The sequence below is a fragment of the Mustela nigripes genome, chromosome 2, assembly GCF_022355385.1.
Source record: "Mustela nigripes isolate SB6536 chromosome 2, MUSNIG.SB6536, whole genome shotgun sequence".
Classification (NCBI taxonomy): Eukaryota; Metazoa; Chordata; class Mammalia; order Carnivora; family Mustelidae; genus Mustela; species Mustela nigripes.
This window is the reverse complement of record NC_081558.1, coordinates 79,080,117-79,100,909: the sequence shown is the minus strand read 5'-3', so window position 1 is coordinate 79,100,909 and position 20,793 is coordinate 79,080,117. Positions and strand designations below refer to the sequence as shown.

At 38.0% G+C, this 20,793-nt stretch overlaps 1 protein-coding gene across 11 annotated transcripts in view; it reads right to left on the bottom strand.

The window, feature by feature from the left end:
• Window positions 1-20,793, bottom strand: part of THRB (thyroid hormone receptor beta) — a 398,126-nt gene that overhangs the window by 211,435 nt on the left and 165,898 nt on the right. For all 11 annotated transcript variants that reach the window (XM_059390840.1, XM_059390848.1, XM_059390839.1 and 8 more), the window contains one exon: window positions 7,324-7,395. The gene's annotated coding sequence lies outside the window, so the exon portion shown is untranslated. The remainder of the gene's footprint in view (window positions 1-7,323; window positions 7,396-20,793) is intronic.

Sequence of the window (20,793 nt, the reverse complement as noted above, 5' to 3'; positions counted from 1 at the left end):
TTCAAACCCAGATATGAATTGAAGGCAAGGAGATAGGCAAGGCCTCCTAGAGACTGTGATACATTGTGGAGTCTGGAAAGGTGAACAGGAGTTATTAGGGAAAAGAGTAGAGGGAGGCAGAGAGAAGTCACATATGCAAAGACACAGAAGGATGATATGTGGTTGTAAGTAGATAGTTAGGATGGAGTAAAGAATATGGAGCGCTCCAATCACTTTGTCTATGTGAAGGACTTAAATTTGCTTAAATTTTTTTTTAAATTATGAAACACTGCATGCACCAAGTGGTATATAAAACAATATTACAGATGCCCATTCACATTCGCTCTATTTCCTTTATCTCTTTTTATAAGAAACGGAACAGAAGAAAACAATAATGACCTATCTCCCTCTCTTTCCTCTCCTCCCTTGTCTTGCCAAGGTAGCCATGATTTCACAGTGGATGTGAACTGTTCCCATGTGTATTTTTGTATTTTTACTATGTAAATGTATAGGCATTCACTTTTGAGTTTCATTTATTTATTTATTTATCTTAAAAATATTTTATTTATTTATTTGTCAGAGAGAGAGAGAGAATGAGCGAGCGCACAGGCAGACAGAGTGGCACTCAGAAACAGAGGGAGAAGCAAGCTCCATGTCGAGCAAGGAGCCTGATGTGGGACTCAATCCCAGGATGACCTGAGCCAAAGGCAGCTGCCTAACCAACTGAGCCACCCAGGCATCCCAAGTTTCATTTATTTTTTATTTAAAAAGTTTTTTTAAAAGATTTATGTATTTATTTAAGTAATCACTAAATACACCCAATGTGGTGTTTGAACTCATGACCCTGAGATCAAGAGTGACATGCTCCACTGACTGAGCCAGCCAGACACCCTGACATTTACTTTTTAATGAGAGACATCTTCCATGATGTGACAGCAGAAATTACAACTTTCTGCCTCAGCAGCCTTCCTGAGAAAACACCTTGAGTAGCAGGCAGCCTGTGCCCAACAAAACTTGTTCTTCTCCAACCTTTGATGGGTAAAACAGGGTACATGTGAGCTTTATAAAATGCAATCAAAGAGGGTTAAAATCAGAAAATCAAGTTACGCTTATTCAGTGGTAGGTGATTCTAAAAGCTAAAATGAAATATTATTTTTGTTTTATAGTCAAGGTGTCAAACACAGAGGATCAAGAGAGTTGTACTGAGAGACTCGGTCATTTCTGCTCAGCCCCGTGGATTACATACACGAGGGATGTGGCATTTGTGGGTGTACATGGACACAATGGAGTTCCCAAAGAGCTATGCCATGAAGCTCTGGTTCCACCCTACCAGAGCCACAGATGTGCTCTGATTTTATCATCTACAAAGTGGCAAGATGTTACCTGCTATGTTCTGGTTTAACAAAAGGGATGTGATGACAACCTGGAGGCTAAATTCTTATTTGGGAGCTCGTAATGAAAAGTCTATGAAAATATAGTTACCAAAGATTCTGTTCCTCTGAAAGTTAAGGAAAGAAGGAAGTGGGGGTGGAGCGTGGGGGGAGGGAGGTGAGAAGGAAGAAAGAAGAGTTGAAAGAAAAACTGGTTTCCTTCCCCGTCCTGACTTTCCTACTTTCTCTAGCTCGGCTTCTTAGATAACTTCTTAGTTCTTTTTACAAATCCCTTTCTAAGCTATTGCTTAGCCCCTTTTTATTTTTCCTTTTTCTTTTCTTAGGGATGCCAAAGTTTGAAGATCTTCGTTATTGGTGTTATGGAGCCTTACTTAGAAAAGTTTATGTTTATGTCGTATGTGTGCATACATGTATTCATTTCTGTTTGCATGCGTGTATTATTTATCCATTGCCAAGAGGATGCATCATAAATTCCCAGCCAAAATTCTATATAGACAAATACTACGTAACTTTTTTTATCCAGATCTGTTTCTTAGAAATTCAGCTGAATGTCTTTCCTGAGTTGCCATTCCTATATATGCATTTGAATATACATACACATAAATAATGTATACACATATATACAGCCCCCACACACATGTTGTGTGTATTTGCTGAAACACAGTTTTGAACCATACAATTCATGAATACATTCTCTTTGGTCAGTTCACTCTTCATAAATTCTATCACATCCTTCTCTTCTCTCCTGTCCCTAATGCAACCTTACTAATAAGAAGCTTATCACCACAAACTGAAGTCCTCAAAACCTTTTTTTTTTTTTTTTTTTTTTTTAAGAGAGGGTGAGGGGAAGGGCAGAGGGACAGGAGAGAGCAAATCTTAAGCAGGTTCTACGCTGGGCTGATGTGGGGCTCCATCTCATGACCCTGAGATCATTAACTGAGCCAGAAATCAAGAGTCAGATGCTTAACCAACTGAGCTACCCAGGTACCCCTCAAATCTACTTTTTATTGCTCCCACTTTCATCCGTCATGGAGTTGGCTACAAGATCATTTCCTCTAAAGAACCCTGATCATTCTTCTCTGGAACTGAAAAGCTTCTCATATTTGCCTATCTGTGACTTGGTCTGCTAGGTGCCTCCATGATATACTTTTATAATCAAATTTCACTTTACTTCTGGGTAGCAAAGTACCCAACTATATTTTCCAGCTTCCTTTATACTTAAGAATTGTAGAATATAGGTAAAAGTTGTGGGGTGGGAGTTCTGGTAATGACTCCTAAAGAGAAAAAACATAGCTATTGATGGGTGCCTTTCACTTTCCTCTTCCCAACTTTTCTGCTGCCTGGAATTCATATGTGAGGGCTAGAGCTCCAGCAGCCATATTCAATCAAGAGGTAACCTTAAGGATAAAGTCATGTATGAAGGATAGAAATACAGAAAGATAGAAGGCACCCGAGTCCCTGATGATTACAGAACTACTCCCTGCTGCTGTGGAAAGAAAAATACTTTAGAGTGTTTGTCACTATTATTTATGGTTTTCTGTTATGGGCAGCCTCCAGACAGTAGCTTACTTTCTCCACCAATGTAGCTATTTCTCCTCTCCAGTTAATATAATATTTTGATTAGTTTTGAGCCATTGCCTCTCTTCTTAAGATGAGGTTTACAGATAGAAAGACCTAAGTTCAAGTCCAGCCCTGCCCCTGTGACAATTATGTCTTTAGGCATTGTTTCTGTTCATTTTACCCTCAATTATCTTGTCTGGGAACCCATAATAATAATAATAATCATCATCATCATTATTATTATCATTATTAATATGCACATTAAACTGTTACTTTTCTTTCATTCTGTTTTTCAGTTATTATCCCAATGGCACCAGTAGGAAAAATAGTTAAGGAAGGAAAGGGGAATAAAACTCAAATCAGGATATTGTCCCAGTTAACAGTCCTTATAAGGAGCTGAATTAGTTTGAAGTTTCAGGTTGCTGATTTTTAGAAGTCAATGGGAAAAAAAATCAATAGATTGGACTTCAATTATTAATATTTTACCCTCATTCTCATGAATTAATAGAATCTGACTACACACATGTTGCATTGTCCTAAGACCACTTGACCTGTAGATAAATGCATACGTACATACATGCATGCATATTCAGAATGTTGGCTCCAGGAGAAACACTTTCCCCCAGTCACTGGGATGGAGAAGACACACACCTTCTGTCTTCTATTTTCCATTTAGACAAGTTAACTCTTAATGATATGAAGAAACAGTTCCTTTCAAATGGGCATAAAATTGCAAAAAAAGAGAGCACATTCTCCCCAAACACTTAGATCATGTAAGTTCATTTCTGCTCTTATGAACATTAAATTAAATTGGTTAAATAAAAACCTTGCTCAGTCAAATTTGATTCAATTAGGAAATTTATATGTGCAAAGCATGGAATGTGTGGGTTAAAATAAATTCTGGTTATTTAAAATGTTATTTTTTATGGATGGTTCTTTTTTGCCATGGCTTCATTAGTGAACTAAATTTTTGTTAATGTGAATCAGCCTTGTGAGTTAAATAGGCCTTGGATCTTTGCTGGGAAATCACTCAAGTAGTAGAGAGTTTATCTGCATAGCCTCAAAGGCTGGAACATTTGAGCATCTTCAAATGCTTCTTGTGCCAGCTTCACCTGACCCTCTCTTACCCTTCTGAACAGTGTCATCATATCCTTTTCAAAAACATTTTCTGAGGCACCTGAGTGGCTCAGTCAGTTAAAAGTCGGACTCTTGACTTTGGCTCAGGTCATGATCCCAGGGTCCTGAGATTGAGCTCCACGTCAGGCTCTGGAAGCCCCTCTCCCTCTGCCCCTCTTGCCTCCCAATACACTTTCACTGACTATAAGACAAATACCATATGATTTGACTCATTTTTGGAATTTTTTTAAAAAGATTTATTTATTTATTTATTTATTTATTTATTATGATGGGGGTTTGTGTGGGATGGTGCAGAGGGAGAGAGAGAACCAAGGAGCCTGACACGGGGCTCCATTCCAGGATTCTGGGTTCATGTCCTGAACTGGAGGCAGCTGACCAACCGACTGAGCCACCCAGGCTCTCCAGTATGTGGAATTTAAGAAACAAAACAGGTAAACATAGGACAAGGGAAGGAAAAAAAAAATAATATGAAAACAGAGAGGGAGGCAAACCTTAAGAGGCTCTTAACTGTGGGAAACAGACTGAGGTTTGCTGGAAGGGTAGTAGGTGGGGGATGGCGTAACTGGGTGATGGACATTTAGGATGGCAGGTGATGGAATGAAGTTTCAGGTTGCTGATTTTTAGAAGTCAATGGGAAAAAAAATCAATTATTAATATTTTACCCTCATTCTCATGAATTAATAGAATCTGACTACACACATGTTGCATTGTGTATTGCATGTATGTAGCTGATGAATCACTAAATTCTACTTCTGAAACTAATAATAAAGTATATGTTAATTAAATGGAATTTAAATTTAAAAAACCTTAAAATCATTAAAAATGAATACTAAAAAAGAAACCAGACCGAACTATTTCCCTTCCTTCTGCCTGCTTAGTGTTCTCATCAGGCTCTAAATGCAGAGTTAGCTGCTGGGTCCCTCGGGCCAGCCCATGTCCTTAGCTGCACTTCAACCCAAACAATTACCTTTCCTGTTACTGCCGGAATTCTAAAACATACAAATAAAAAAATTTAAGTAGGGTTGGTGCAAAGTATTTCGGGGAAAAGAAAGTATTTTTTAAAGGGTCAAAGTGCCTACGGCAAAGGTACAGGTAAAAAGCCAATCGTTTGAGAGTCCTTGACACACATGCCCAAAGCAGAAAGACCAAACGTGGAATAGCCCTATTCCAAATCCCAATCTCTGTCACCAGAAGTTCCACTCCACTAATGTATGGGAAAGAGAATCCTGCATTTCATAGGTGATGGAAAAACATTGGGATGAGGGAGTAAAGGATTCACAAGTTCTGAAGTCTTTCTGGAACATTATTGATACATTGACGGTACATGTGAAATCAATTCACTCACCAAGTACTGTGCTCAAGATTTCCACGATGTGACTGCCCACATATCACCTTCAGCCACATCACAGTCTAGAAGATCCCAAAAGGCAGTCTGTGGTCCCACTGTCTGGTGTTGTATTCTCTGAGAACTTTTCCCCTGTCCTGGCTTTGGTGATTATTGAACAAAAAAATTCCTGAAAAGGAGCAGTCTCCTGTCCTCCAAAACTGCCTAATGATCTTAGAGCCCACTCACTAAATAATCCACATAACTCTAAGGAAGTTCATTAGTATTTTCAATATTTAAGGAAGCTCATAAGTATTTCTATGTATCCACTGCCTAATTCATTTATCTGTTGCCTTATTTTCCCTCTTTGTTTTTATATTTTGATGGAGGTATACTTTATAGACAGTACAAGGCACAGAGGGGTTTTGACAAATGCTGTGTAGCCTGTACTTCTATAAAGTTCTGCATTTTGATCGCTCCAGAAGATTCCCTTATGCCCCTTCCCAGGCACTCCCGTCTTTTTCTCAAGGTAACCACTATTTTGATTTCTATCATCATAGATGAGTTTTGTCTTTTGTAGAGCTGTATGAAAATGGATTAGTACACGGTGCACTCTTCTGTGGCTTAGTGTCTAATGTCTCGTGTTTGAAGCCTGTTAAAAATCACCTCTTAGTTTCCTTATCTGTAAGTGGAAGGGGTCGCCTTATAAGATCCTGAGGAGTCGGGAGGTCTCCTGGGAGCGATAAGGGGGACCTGAGGAGTCGATTTGATTGGAATGGGTGAAGAGGAGGCTGAAGGGTGGGCTTTGTGGCAACCCTCCTCCCCTTCAAACAGAACAGCTGTACTTTTCTGTGTCTTGCAAATTGGGGTTCTCTGGGAGATTTCATTTGGGAGAATGTTTTTTGTTAAAAAAAAAAATGTTAGAGACCTGCAGGCCCAGATGATCCTTACTGATACTTTTCCCTCGAACATTCTATAAATTGCAAATAGTGCTTTCTGATATGAGAGCTTTGAATAGTTCCCTTGAGGGAGGGCTGGGAGACAGAGGCAGCCAGACTGGGGGCCCCCAGGGAGGGCCTGGGCACTGAGCACTGTAATACTAGCCGTGGTTACCATCAGATAGCATCACCCCAACTGAGGCGCCCAGACAATAAGACAGAGGCCCTGGGCAAGGGAAGGCACAAAGACAGCATTCAAAAGACCCACTCTCATAGCCCGGGAGCATTTCTATAGACTCCACCAGACCCTGGCCCAGCCTGAACGTCACCTGACAGCCAGAAAGCCATTTTTCACGGTTAGCTTTTAAACTGCTAAAAATAATAAACACAGAAAGAAAAGTGCTGACATAATCTTTGCTGCAGAGACAAACTGAAACTGTTGTTATAATAATGTAAACAAACTGGGTTCCAAATTATAACCTAGCCTTCCAAACAGGCTGCTTGACATTACCAAACATCTGGGGACCAGAGGGAGAATTGAGGGCTTGCCCAGGAAACAAGGGAATGGGCGCTGCGCAGGTGCCGAGCCCTATCCCACTGGCTCTAACCCATAACCCACCGATTAGCTACTCCTGACACCTTTTTTTTTTTTTTTTAAGCACATAAGGAAAATGCAGTTGGAGAGGGCTGCTCAGTGTTCCTTGAGCACAACTTCCCCACATAACAAGTGAAATACAGCTCCTCTCTCTCATTGTTCAATTATTACCTTTCTCACCCCAAATTAATTCTTGCAGATTTCCTTTTCTCCATTATGTTTTTCCAGCCCATTTAATGTTTTATATTCCTCCGGAATGTCTGCAGATGTCAAAACTATGTTAAATAACAAGAGCAGCAATGCCACAAATTAGCAGGTAATTCCCCTTGTGCTAAAAAGTGACAATTAATCACAAAGATCATGAATCTGCAAACAGCCAAGTCAAGCCTGGTATCTGACCTTCTGATCCATTAAATCACGTGCAGAAGCTGGCACCCTCACAGGACGGCCAACAGGAGGGAAACCGCAGATCTGGAAAAAGGGAAACACAAGAAGTTAAATAGAAGTGTTTTGTTTTTGTTTTTCTTTTCTTTTTTTTAAGTTCCCCAACATTTATTTAATCTGCAACTGCTCTTCTTTCTATGTTTAAATAGGATCTGGTTTCAGAGCGGTCTCTGATTCTGAATAAATGCAAATAGACTGAGATAAAAATCTCATTCCAGAGGGGTGATGGTTTCAGAGAAAGGAACTTGAACACAGAAGTGTAAATAAGACATTATAGGCATAGGACAACGTTTGTGGATCCCAAAGATCTACTTTGCTGTGGGCAAGATGCGGGAATTTGGGGAAGACGGTTATAAGGCAAATGTAAATCTTAAACAGTGTAAAACTGTGGCCTATGGACACCCATGCCAGTCTATTAACTGGTTCTTACCCGTTCATAAGAAGAAAGTGCAAAAAATAAGAGGAGGTGTTTAAAAACTCAGATAGTAGCTTGATGTCACACTTATAAGCATGTTGTCAGTGGATTCCTCTCTCTGGATAGGAGGCAAAACAGTTTGCATCCAATTTGATAGAGTTTCATTTTTTTAGTTTTTTAATTAATTCATTAATTTTTTAAAGTAGTCTCCATCCCAACACAGGGTTTGAACTCATAACGCTGAGATCAAGACCTAAGCTGATATCAAGAGTCAGACACTTAACTGACTGAGCCACCCAGGTACCCTGAGTTGCATTTTTATTATGTGCAGTAGGACCATCTAAACAGGTCTGCATGTTTTTAATACTTCTTTCTGAAACTATTGAAGCTTATAGAAGAGTTTCAGGAATCATATAAATAACTTCTATAGATTCCTGGCCCAGAAACCTTGTTCATATTCTTCCAATAGCAAAAAGATACAATTCTGGCTCATCTGTTCTACCCAACTACCTCATCATCCTAGCCTTTAATCTAGAAGTATTCCTCTGTCTTTCCTTGAATTTCGTACCCTCAAAAATTCTTATCAAGATTACAGAGCAGTAATAGCACATACAGAATGTCACTCAAATTGACTTAGTCTTTTTCATAATTAGGCAAAGAATATGTTTTTGAGAGGGATATTATAAAAATGATGTTTTTATTGCATTCTATCAGGTGACATCATAAATTGATTTGTTTTTTTACTGGTGATGACAAATTCAATAATTTGATTAAGTTGATATTTGGAAAACTTCTTCATTACATAGTTGTCTTTTTAAAATTTGTAATGAAGAAGTATTCTGTACAGAGAGGCTTTGTGATTATGCAAATTTCTTTTTCTCATTCTGTTTTTGCACCTGTTGGTCCTTCTTTCCTTGATTATTATTATTATGAATATTGCTGAAAGTTTCTTTTCTAATTCCACATTCCTAGTTTGCATATTATGGAAATAAAGAGCTTTAATATATTTAAAAAAAAATCTTAAACAGTGTAGAGATTTTGTGCTAATGATGGTATGGCTGGCCTCAGAGGACGTTTCCTAGGATCAGTCTCAACCAGCAGTAGCATCCCCCACCTGTGGTGAAATGACAGGTGTTCATCAGGGGATATAGCCAGGCTTGGAACTATGGAGCTGTCTAGATTGTATTCAGTGTGATTATGCTGGAAATACAGCTGGCCCATGTAAACAGATAAAAGAGAGAGCCAAATGCACAGGGGCAACTACCTGTTCAGCAGAGGACCACTTGGAGTATCTGTGTAAAGAGAAGTTGCTTTTCAGTTAACTATAGTCCCGCAATTCTTGTGGTTGTTGTGGGGAACTTAGAACTCAGAAAAACAGAGGTTAGCAGAGCTGATGTCTGCATTCCTGCTACCTTGGGGGGACCATTGGTAAATTTTGTCATAACTGCTTTTTTTTTTTAATTAAAAAATAGAGAGAATAGGTGTAATCTCTCTTTTTTAAAAAAAATATTTTATTTATTTGACAGACAGAGATCACAAGTAGGCAGAGAGGCAGGCAGAGAGAGAGAGAGAGGAGGAAGCAGGCTCCCCGCCGAGCAGAGATCCCGATGCAGGACTCGATCCCAGGACCCTGAGATCATGATCAGAGGCTTAACCCACTGAACCACCCAGGTGCCCCACATAGGTGTAATCTTGACAACTCTGCTCTTTGGCTAGACCATGAATTCGTTTGTCTTTTTCTAGTCCACTTTTTTTTTTTTTTACATTTATATACAATATGTGCATCCAGGACAATGAATGGTGTTTGTGTATTTCAAATTGATCTCTACGACATGAGTCTCTGGATGGGTATCTAATGTTCTCCATTTTTGACTCAACGTCGTCTGTGTGAGAACTAACCGTATTGGTCTGTCGCATTCCTTGCAGCTGCCATGTTGGATGAACATATGCTCAGTCATTGTCTTTTCACTCAACACCCAACATTATAGCACCATAAAAGCCCTTGTTATATTATTAAAGTGATTGTTGGGTGTGTGTGGGTGTGCACAGGCATGTGCGGATGTGTGAGTTTCCGCTGTGATGGACTCTGAGGTCCTCAGGATGCTGTTGTGTCTTGTTTTCACAGTGGCTCTTTTACTCCGTGACTCCAGGCAGAAGGGACACTCAGGGTGTTAAAAGGAAAAACAGATTTGTTTTTATTCGTTTTCCTCCCTTTTAAAAACAACACGATGGAAGACTTTGGAGTTGTATTTGTCTGCTTTTATCGGTCTCTGCCCACTGCTCTTGTAACAGACTTTAAATCTCCAGCCATCAACATCACCTCACTGTTTTCTAGAACATCAGAGAATCTGATAGCACGAGGCTGAAGACCAAGACATTTTTAGGAAGCCTATTCTAAAAGCGTTCTCAAAGAATAAATGGGCAAGCCCAGGAAGAAGCTAGTGTTTGTAACTGTCTTTGCGGTTTTATGGTGAGTATAAATAACTATACATCACTATCCTTGACATCGATATTTAAAAACTAACTGTGCCTTTTGTATGAAAATACTGGACCCCATTTATTTTTTGAGGGTAGAAGTCTGATTTGTATTTTGAAGAATGTATGTGAACCTGACTCAGTGAAAACAATCTAAAAATTCTCACATAATGATTCATAATAATATACATTTTATACATAACCTATATTAAGAACATTTTGTGGGCTGGGGTGTGCTAATGTTTTTATTTAGTTTAGTCCTCACAATGGTCATACCATCATTTTTCAGATGAGCCAAGGAGAGGAACAGGAGGATTTAACATTTTTGCCCAAAGCCAAACAGTAAAGAAGAGGCCAGCTAGCAATCTCATCCCAGTAGTAAGATGTCATGGGCCTCGTTCTTAGTCACTAAGAACAGGCCCAGGTTTTAAGATAAAACTTCAGAGGGGAAATTGAAAAACAGTGAGACTGAAGGTGCTTCTTAGTTTTGCCATAAACCCAACAGACAGTATCTCTTTCAATGTGTGCCTCAAACCAAGATCAAACCAAATTAGAGTACTTCAACCAGAGAAATTCAAAGTGATTCCTTAGCGAAGAAGGAAATTTCAAGTAGCAAGGTCAAGCCCCAGACCCTTCCAACTCAAACATGCCCATTTTTAATTCTTCTTCTCTTTAGAAAGCTGGGGCCATGGATTTGCTCATGGCTCAAAGGAGTCTGCGCAGTTGTGTTTACATGAGATCCCAAGCAAAAATGAGGATCACTCCCTGGGCCAGCTTTAGCCTAGAATGTGTGCTATTTACACATTTTTAATTGGGGCACAAATATATTAACAGTGTGGTTATTTTGTGCTTTCAAAAGAATCTGTTTTGTAACTGATTCGTATTTATATTTGGAATATATTTATTTCTAGGCATGAAACAGTTCATTTTGTTGAGCCATCTGACCTGAGGTGAAGTTGGCACAATTTCCCGTGACTGTTCCTAATTAATGCAAATTGAAGGTTAAAGGATAAATAAAGTTCTTTTAACTTGGTTTATTAATACGTTATTTATAAATGGCTCTTTACTTGGTCAATTTCTTTTTTAGTCAGTAACTATGTACAAATGTACCCAACAAACGAGCAAATACACCATGTGTATTTTATTACAAAGTTGTTTTAAAAGGGTTAATATGGCAAAAAAAAAAAAATAATGTCATCTGTCATCTACTTATCGATCTCTTTCGACTCAGTTCCGAAGTCCGAGGCAGACTATATTGCATTATGGTCTACATTCTTCATCCCTCCCTGTACCTACTGTTTGGTCATGTAACTTTGCACTAAAGAACAGCCTCTTTAGTAAAATCTAGTTTACTGTCCCCTTTGATGCTGGTTTTAGTCATGTGCCTTGCTTTGGCCAATGGAATGTTAGCAGGTATGCTGTTTGTAGAAGTCTGAAAAAGTTCTTGCTGTGCTTATGTTTTTTCTTGCTTCTCTGTGATTGCTATGAGAAGATGCCTCAACTAGCCTGTCACGGTTGAGAAACATGGAATGAAGTTGACTCACGTCAGTGGTCTCTGCCAAGGCTATCCTGGATCAGCCTAGACTAGTCAGGCCGTGTAAGTACGACAGCTGGGCAAGAGGAGCAGAGCCACCCAGCTGACCCACAGCTGACACATAGGAAGGAGGTTGAAAATCCACCCCACCAACCCTGAGACTCTTGAACTTATAAACACCAGTTTTGTCTAATTATTGAGTTTTGAGATAATTTGTTACTACCCCAAGTAACCCTATTAAATGCTACTATGTACTAGATAACTGATAGAGGACATACATCTGGTTCACTAAAAAAAAAAAAAAGAATGCTCACCTAGCCACCTAGAAGATGGTTTAAAATTAGGTAATAGAATCCAGCAAATATCCACCAAATGAGCTGTATTATTCAAGGTTCAACTGGGAAAATACAAGTTGGTCTAGGCATTTAAACAGAAGGGCTACAATGTAGGAAATTCATCATGCAGGTGAAGGGAAAGATGGAAAGGCCAACGGGAGAATGAGGCATCGAGGAGCTGAAAAATTGCAGCAAATCCTTGAGCTACAGGGAAAAAAAGAGTATCAGTACTGGGGTCCTGGGGCCAAGGTCACCCAGCAGAAGCTCGAAGGGCCTCTCTCATTGGAGCCGAAGCCCTAGAGGAGAGACATGGTCTTTATCTAAGATATTGTGTGAAGCAGGGAGTGTGGAGAAGAAATACCCTGACTTCTCTCTTCCTTCAGTCTTCCATTTCCCTCTGGGCTTCCCAGGGCTTGAACCCAAATGGAGGCCAGGTGGACTCAGGGACCAGACCAGCACAACCCACAGGAGCAAGGCTCTCAGTAATGCAAGGGAAGGATCTGATGGCAAAGGGGAAATTCATCACCACAATGTGCAAGACACTATACAAAGTGTTACTCAGTGCAGAGTGCTTACTCAGTAGCTGAGGGCTATATCTGAGAATACTAGACTCAGACTGTGCTTAAAGGTTAGAAAGGGCCTTAATAGATAAAAAAGTGAGGGAGAGGATGTTCAGGTAGCAGCAGCTGTGGAAACAAAGTGCAGGCAGTATTGTGAGAAATAGCAGGTGTACTGGTTCTCCTTAGAAGGTTGTGTATTTGGGAGGAGCAGGCAGGGGTGTGGAGAGGATAATGGGGCCATAAAAGGGAGAGCGTGAAGGAGTCTGGATTCCAGTCAGACTGGACTTCTGTTCCGAAGACAGCAGGAAATAAGATGGTTCTGAGCAGAGAGTTACATGATCCAAATTGCGCATTAGGAACGTTACTCTGATAGAGACTGGAGAGATGTAGATTGAAGGGTGGCAACTAGACTAAGGGTTTTTAACTAAGTACAGACCTCAGAGAGTTCACAACCCTTCTGAACAAACTGGCAGGTGTTTGTGTAAGTATTTGGTTTTCTGAGAGATGGTACCTAGCTTTCACATGGCTTTCAGGGGAGCCCATGACCCCTGCTCCTATCAAAACTGTAAGCACCAGCAGAAGGAACACAATCTAGAAATCTATAAATACTTCTTTTAATGAAGATCAAAAATGTAAGAGTGGCAGTGATAATGGAAGGAGGAAACGGACAAACATTTATAAGGTACTATCTAAACAAATAATCCAGATGAATGTGAACAGAAATAAAATGAGAAGGAGAGATGCTAAAAGGTTTAACTCTGGGCTAGAGCTGTCTGCTATTCCTTTCCCTCCCCTATAAAACAGAGAAAAGCAATCCATTCATACAAGATACTGCCCATATTCATCACAGGTATCACTAATCAAATGCAACATTTATTTATTACTGAGTATAAACACCATCTCCAAATCTTTCTCTAATAGCACCCCGGGCAACCACTGCCTTGTTCTAGAGCAACTATTTTTATTTATTGTATTGACTATTCTTTAGTTTCATACAGATGAAGTACCAGTGAATGGATATATTTGGCAAAACATACTATGTACTGATATGATCTGTGTACACATATTTATATGCATATTTCCCACATTTGGGAAACTTACTTATATACAGTTGGGCCACTAACTGGATCTTACCCAAGTTCATGGGTCTACTTAATGTTAACTCAAGGCAATTAACACAGACTTAAATAAAGATGAATTAGGGGGAAAAAAAACCTTTGATCCATGAAAACTTATTTTATTATGAAATTATCATCCTAAAAATTTGAAATTAAAACATTATTACCATCAACTACTAGTAACTTCATGGTAAATTCTTAACCCTAATCACAGGCAAGTAGGTGTACAGTATTACCATAAACAATCCTCTTGTCAGTCTGGTGACCTTGGGTTTGGTATTTGAATGGCACTATGGTGGTTTTCTCCCCTTGGGGTGTTTTCTAGCTGACACTTGAAAAGGGGTGTCATTATCAGCATTACTTTCTACATAGGACCATAATAAAGACAGATTCAGATAAGCCTACTTTTTTTCTACTTGGAGTTTTTGTTGTTGGTTGATTTTGTTTTGTTTCACTTCTTTTTAAAAAGGAGATAGAAGTCTATTGACTGCACGGCAAGGGAACAGCAGGCAGGACAGCAAAGGAGAAACCGTCTACCCTTTTCCTACTTGGAATTTTGGTCAGCAAGAAGATAATTACTGTCCATGTCAATATGAAAACTTTCTTTCCTCACCTCAACCCCAAACCCCCAAAGTCTGATCTGTTCAATTCCAAGCAACTTATGGAAAATTGTCTATATACAAAAATAATTCTGGGGTGGGGGGGAATCTCTAAATATAAAAAATTCCTGGCAGTAATTATTTGACCATGACACACAATAAAAACTATGTTTCAATCTGCAACACAAGTACTTACATATAGATGTGTGTGTATATATCTAAATAAAACAAAAGTTCTACTAAATAATATTCTTACTTGTGTGTTGCACTTGGACATTTTTTATTCCATTCAACTTTATCTTCTTTTATTCTATTGTATATACTATTTCATTAAGGAAAAGTTAGTAATGACCTGCTGCTAAATGGATTTCATTACCCTCTAATAGGGCACAGTCCACAGTCTGAAAACCATTACTGTAGCAAAATGACTAAAGCACTCTAACTTTATTCACCGATGTAAACATATTCACAAAAGACCAATCCTGAGCAACCACAGGGGAAAAAAAATCTCTTGGCTCTCTCCCTGGCATCCTGGATGAAGCCGAGGTTTGCGGGGCCAACTTTTGTACTTCGTGGTTGACAATGACTGCAAACTGAAAGGCAGAGATCAAATCCTCACTCTCCTTCTCGACACATCTCTTCCGCTGGGTAATTTATACTGTGCAAGTATCAAGCTATTCAATTTTGCTGTCATTTACTGTTCTTTTTCCAGCAGCAATGGAAACACAGGATCGGTTTACTGTTGTCTCTCTTTGGTAGAATTAGATTATTCTCCCTCCTGCCCCCTTAAACAAAGATGGCATTCATCACTCCAGAGAACCACCCCCGGAGGATCTCCAAACAAAGCATGGCAGGGAAACCGCTACCCGTGAAGGAGCAAACGCAGAAGCTGGGCATTGAGGCTGTCAGTCCAGATTCTATACCAGAATGAACTTTGTAATGATTCTTTCGATTGAGTGAACACAACTGTAAATGGAGCAACAGAATTAACCGTAATAACAAACAAGGAGAGAGAGAGAGAGAGAGAGGCTATATATCTTTAAATCCAATGGTATCTGCCAAAAGAAAGCTATGTATGAGAAATAATTAAAATCCATTTTCTCTTTCCAAAGGAAAAAATAACTATACAAAATAATCATATCAGAGATCGTTTCTTGCCTCTACTCTGGGATTCAAATATTCTTTCTTCTTTGTGACATCTCTGACATTCATTCACCTTGATATTCATTTGCTTACTGTGTACTCTCCCCTACCTCTTCACCCATTTAACTAGTAAAACATTAGTGAATGCATTAAAAGCTTCACATTTTTCGTGTTCTTTTATTCAGCATTTCTACTTCTCAGAATTTGCCTTAAAAAATGATTATGACTTTATAGAAAGCTAACAAAGTATTATCTATAATGGTATTATCTATAATGGCAAAAGACTCAAAGGATGCAATTAATTGCCAGAAGTTGTAATCTTTAGGTGGTTGGATTATTAGTGATTTATATTTTACTCTGTATACCTATAAATATTCCCCAAATTTTTCTCAATAAAAATAAACTAACAGATTAAAAATAACATCTGTGCTCAGTACTGAAACACTGGTGGATCTCCAGGTAGAAGGTTTTCACCAGGCCAAAGGATACACATATTCGATCATTCCCTGAGATACCTTCTAGTATCTACCTCACTTCCTCAGTAGTAAAATGGGCCTGATGATAATACCCAATTCATAAAGTTGTGATGAAGAGTAAATCCAATAAATCAAGTACTAAAATACGTGACGTGCTTAGAACTGTTCCTGGCACATAGAAACATGATATGCATTAGCTGTTATTTTTATTATTATGAAGACTTTCTTTACTTTCTTTTTTTTTTTTTTTTTTAAGTATTATATGCTGAACTCAATGCTGAGGCCCAGGAAAAGATGAGCTTGTTGCAAATGCCCTCAAAGTTATGTTCTGCATCTGGAGGATCAAAATGGGGCATAAGGAAACTTTTGGTGATAATGGATATGTTCATTATATTGACTGTAGTGATATTTTGACAGTGTATACATATGTCATCATCTACCAAATTATATATTTTATATATACTCAGTTTGTTTTATATCAATTGGACTTGAATAAAGTTATTTAAAAATGAAGGCAAAATGAAGACTTTTTCAGATAAGCAATCCTAAGAGAATTTTCCACCAGCAGACCAACACTAAAAAAAAAAAAAAAAAGAAAAAAAATTAGGTAGAAGGAAAAAAAAAATTCAGATGGAAGTTTAGTAATACAGGAAGGAATGATGAGCAATAAAAATAGTAAGTGAGTTGGGGGGAAATCGGAGTGGGAGACAAACCAAGAGAGACTGTGGACTCTGAGAAACAAACTGAGGGTTTTGGAGGGGAGGGGTGGGGGGTTGGGTGAGCCTGCTGGTGGGTATTAAGGAGGGCACATATTGCATGGAGCACTGGGTGTGGTGCATAAACAATGAATGCTGGAACACTGAAAAAAAAAACTAAAATTTTTTTTAAAAAAGTAAATATGCAGCAAATCTAAATAAATATAAACTCTTTAAAACAATAATTGTAATTTCTTATAGTTTAAAAATGTATGTAAAATTGAACTAAAAGCAATAATAACACAAAAGGTGAGGGGGTAAATGGAATTGAAATGATCTAAGGCCCCTACATTTTCTGGAAAGTAGTCACACTTTATATTGTATACTAATAAATTAATAAAACAATTTACAAATTCTAGTTAAGCACTAAAAAATAAAAAAATAAAGAATATATGACTAAAAAGCCAGTTGAGACAAAGTACTTCATTAATTAAAAAAAAAGGAAACAAGGGAAAGGAAAAGAAACACTAAACAGCTGGGGGTAAATAAAAAGTCAAGAATAGTGTCATAGGTTATAACCCCAATATATCAGTACTTGCACAAAATACAAATAGAATAAACATTGCAAGTAATACACATGTACTAGATGAAAAAAAAAAAGCCCTAGTTAAATGTTGCTCAAATGATAAGTGATATTGTTAGAGATACAAAGGGATATTGCATAATGATAAAAAATCAATCAATAGGGAGACAACAATTTAAAATATGAACACCACATCTGATAACAAAGTCTCAAAATATATAAAGCCAACATTGCTAAAACTAAAAAAAAAAAAAAAAAAGAGCAAGCAAATCCATAATCAGAGTAGAAGATTTCTTTTTTTTTTTTTTAAAGGTTTTATTTATTTATTTGACAGAGAGAGATCACAAGTAGGCAGAGAGGCAGGCAGAGAGTGAGAGAGAGGGAAGCAGGCTCCCCGCTGAGCAGAGAGCCTGATGCGGGACTCAATCCCAGCACCCTGAGATCATGACCTGAGCCGAAGGCAGCGGTTTAACCCTCTGAGCCACCCAGGTGCCCCCAGAGTAGAGGATTTCAATGCACCATTCTAACTGGTAGAATTTTTTTTTTTTAAGATTTTATTTATTTATTTGACAGACAGAGATCACAAGTAGGCAGAGAGGCAGGCAGAGACAGTGGAAGAAGCAGGATCCCCGCTGAGCAGAAAACCCGATGCAGGGCTCTATCCCAGGACCCCGAGATCATGACCTGAGCCAAAGGCAGGGCTTTAACCCACTGAGCCACCCAGGCACCCCTAGAATGGTCTTTTTAAGATGAGTTAGGGTATAGATATGGAAACATGATTACTAAATTTGACTTTATTTAGAGTGTTGTGGCCAACAACTATAGAATACACAGAAGGCACATTAAACATTTGCCAAAATTTACCATGCTCTGGGCAACAAATAAATCTGAAAAAATTTCAAAGATCAGAAGTCACATAGAATATGTTATCCAATCACAGAGGAATTAAGCTAGAAATAGAAAAAAAAAAACCAATAAGACAATCACAAATGTTTGAAATTAAGCTGTATACTTCCAATTACCTCATGGGTTAAGGTAAAGCACAATGAGAATTAATCAATATTATCAACGAAAATATGAAGAAAACATGTAATATATGTAAGCTGCTTGGGGCACCTGGGTAGCTCAGTTGGTTAAGTGACCACTCTTGGTTTCCACTCAGGTCATGATCTTGGGGTCCTGGGATGACTCCCATGTCAGACTCTGCACTTAGCAGGGAGTGTGTTTATTCCTCTCCTTCCCCCCCGCCCTGGCTCTTTCTCTCTAATAAACAGATAAATAAAATGTTAAAAAAAATGTGTAAGCTGCAGCAAAAAGTGTCCTTAGAGGGAAATGCATATACTGAAATGCATCTATTAGAAAAAAAGGAAACCAGAAAATTAATGACACAATTATCTATCTCATTAAGTCATAAAGACAATACCAAATTAAACAAGGTGGAAGGAAAAAAATAATAATTAGAAACTAATGATACAGAAAACAGAGATGTAACAGAGAAGGTAACCCAGACCAAAAATTTCTTTTTGAAAAATACTAACAAAATCCATTAGCCTGTAACCAGGTTAATTAAGAAAAAAGAAGAAGAGGCAAAAAATTACAAATATGGAATAAAAAAGGGAATCACTATAGATTTTAGACATTAAAAAGATAAGAGGATACATGGACTCCTAATGGCAATATTTGAAAATATTGATGAAATGGATAAACCACCAAAAAAATTTTGCCCAAATAGGAAAACAATAATACAAATATAAATAGTCCTATATCCTTCAAGAAACTGACTTTTTTGAACTTAAAAACTTTCTCACAAAATATTCTCCAGTCTTGAACTGCTTTATTGGTGAACTTTACCATACACTTAAGGGAACACCACACCAGTCTTACATAGTTCAACCATAATATAGATAAAAAGGGATCATATCTCAATTCATTATATGAAACTCATTTTATGAGGTCATTGTAGTCTTGATCCCATAACTCAGCAAGGACATTACAAAACATAATTTTATAAACTAATACCCCATATGAATTTAGGGGAAAGATACTAAACAAAATATTAGCAAAATGAATCCTGAGTTGTTTTTTAAGTCACACCACATTATAAGCAAGAGGAATTTATCCTAGAAATAGAATGTTGGTTTAATATTCAAAAGTCAATGTAAAGCATCCTATTAACAGAAAAGTGGAAAAAAGCATATGATTATCTCAATAGATATGGAAAAAAGCATTTGCTATCATTCATAACCATCCATGATAAAAACTCTCAGCAAACTGGGATTAGAAGGAAACTTTCTCAGTCTGATAAAACCTGTAACATCTTAATGATAAATACTGCAAGTTTTCTCTTAAGACTAGGAAACATTCAAAGATATCATCTATAACCATCTTTATTAAACATTATTATGCTAGAGGTCCTAGCTACGGCAATAAGGGGGAAAAAAGGGACGCCTGGGTGGCTCAGTTGGTTAAGCAGCTGCCTTCGGTTCAGGTCATGATCCCAGCGTCCTGGGATCGAGTCCCACATCGGGCTCCTTGCTCGGCAGGGAGTCTGCTTCTCCCTCTGCCTCTGCCTGCCATTCTGTCTGCCTGTGCTCGCTCTCTCCCCCACCCTCTCTGATAAATAAATAAAATCTTTAAAAAAATAATAAAATAAGGGGGAAAAAACTGAACAAAAAGAAGAGATAGAACCATGGGTATAATTATGATTATAATCTGATATTATAATTTGTATAAGAAAGCCCAAAACATCAAAAAGAAACTATTAAAACTAATAAGTGAATTTAGCGAGGTCATTGGATATAGGATCAATGTACAAAATTCAATTAGATTGCTATATAGCAATAACAAGCAGTTAGAAAATAAAATCTAGTAAATTATCAAATTTATATTAACATCAAATATAAGATATATAAAGATTAGATATCATATAAAGATATGAGAGACCTCTACCCAGAAAGCTGCACTTAGCTTACTGAAAGTAAAAAAGAAGTACACAGTTATAGATTGGAAGAATCAGTACTGTCAAGAGTCAAGATACTGATTCTCTCTAAATTAGTTCAATATAATCCCTATCAAAATCACATAAGCATTTTTTAGTGGAAGTTAGCCAACTAATGCTACAATTTATGTGGAAAAGCAATGAGCTAAGAAGGCAACATTGGAAAGAACATGTGAGAATTTAATACCACCAGTTTCATATTATGAATCTACATTAACCATCATAGTATGCCATTGACACAAGGATAAACAAATAAATCAAAGAATTCAAAAGAAGGAGGAGTCAAGATGGCGGAGAAGTAGCAAGCTGAGACTGCTTCAGCTAGCCGGAGTTCAGCTAGATAGCTTATCTAAAGATTGCAAACACCTGAAAATCCATCGGCAGATCGAAGAGAAGAAGAACAGCAATTCTGGAAACAGAAAATCAACCACTTTCTGAAAGGATTTTGGATCTCTTCTAATTTGGTTAAAGCATATTTTCCTGGGGTTGTTGCC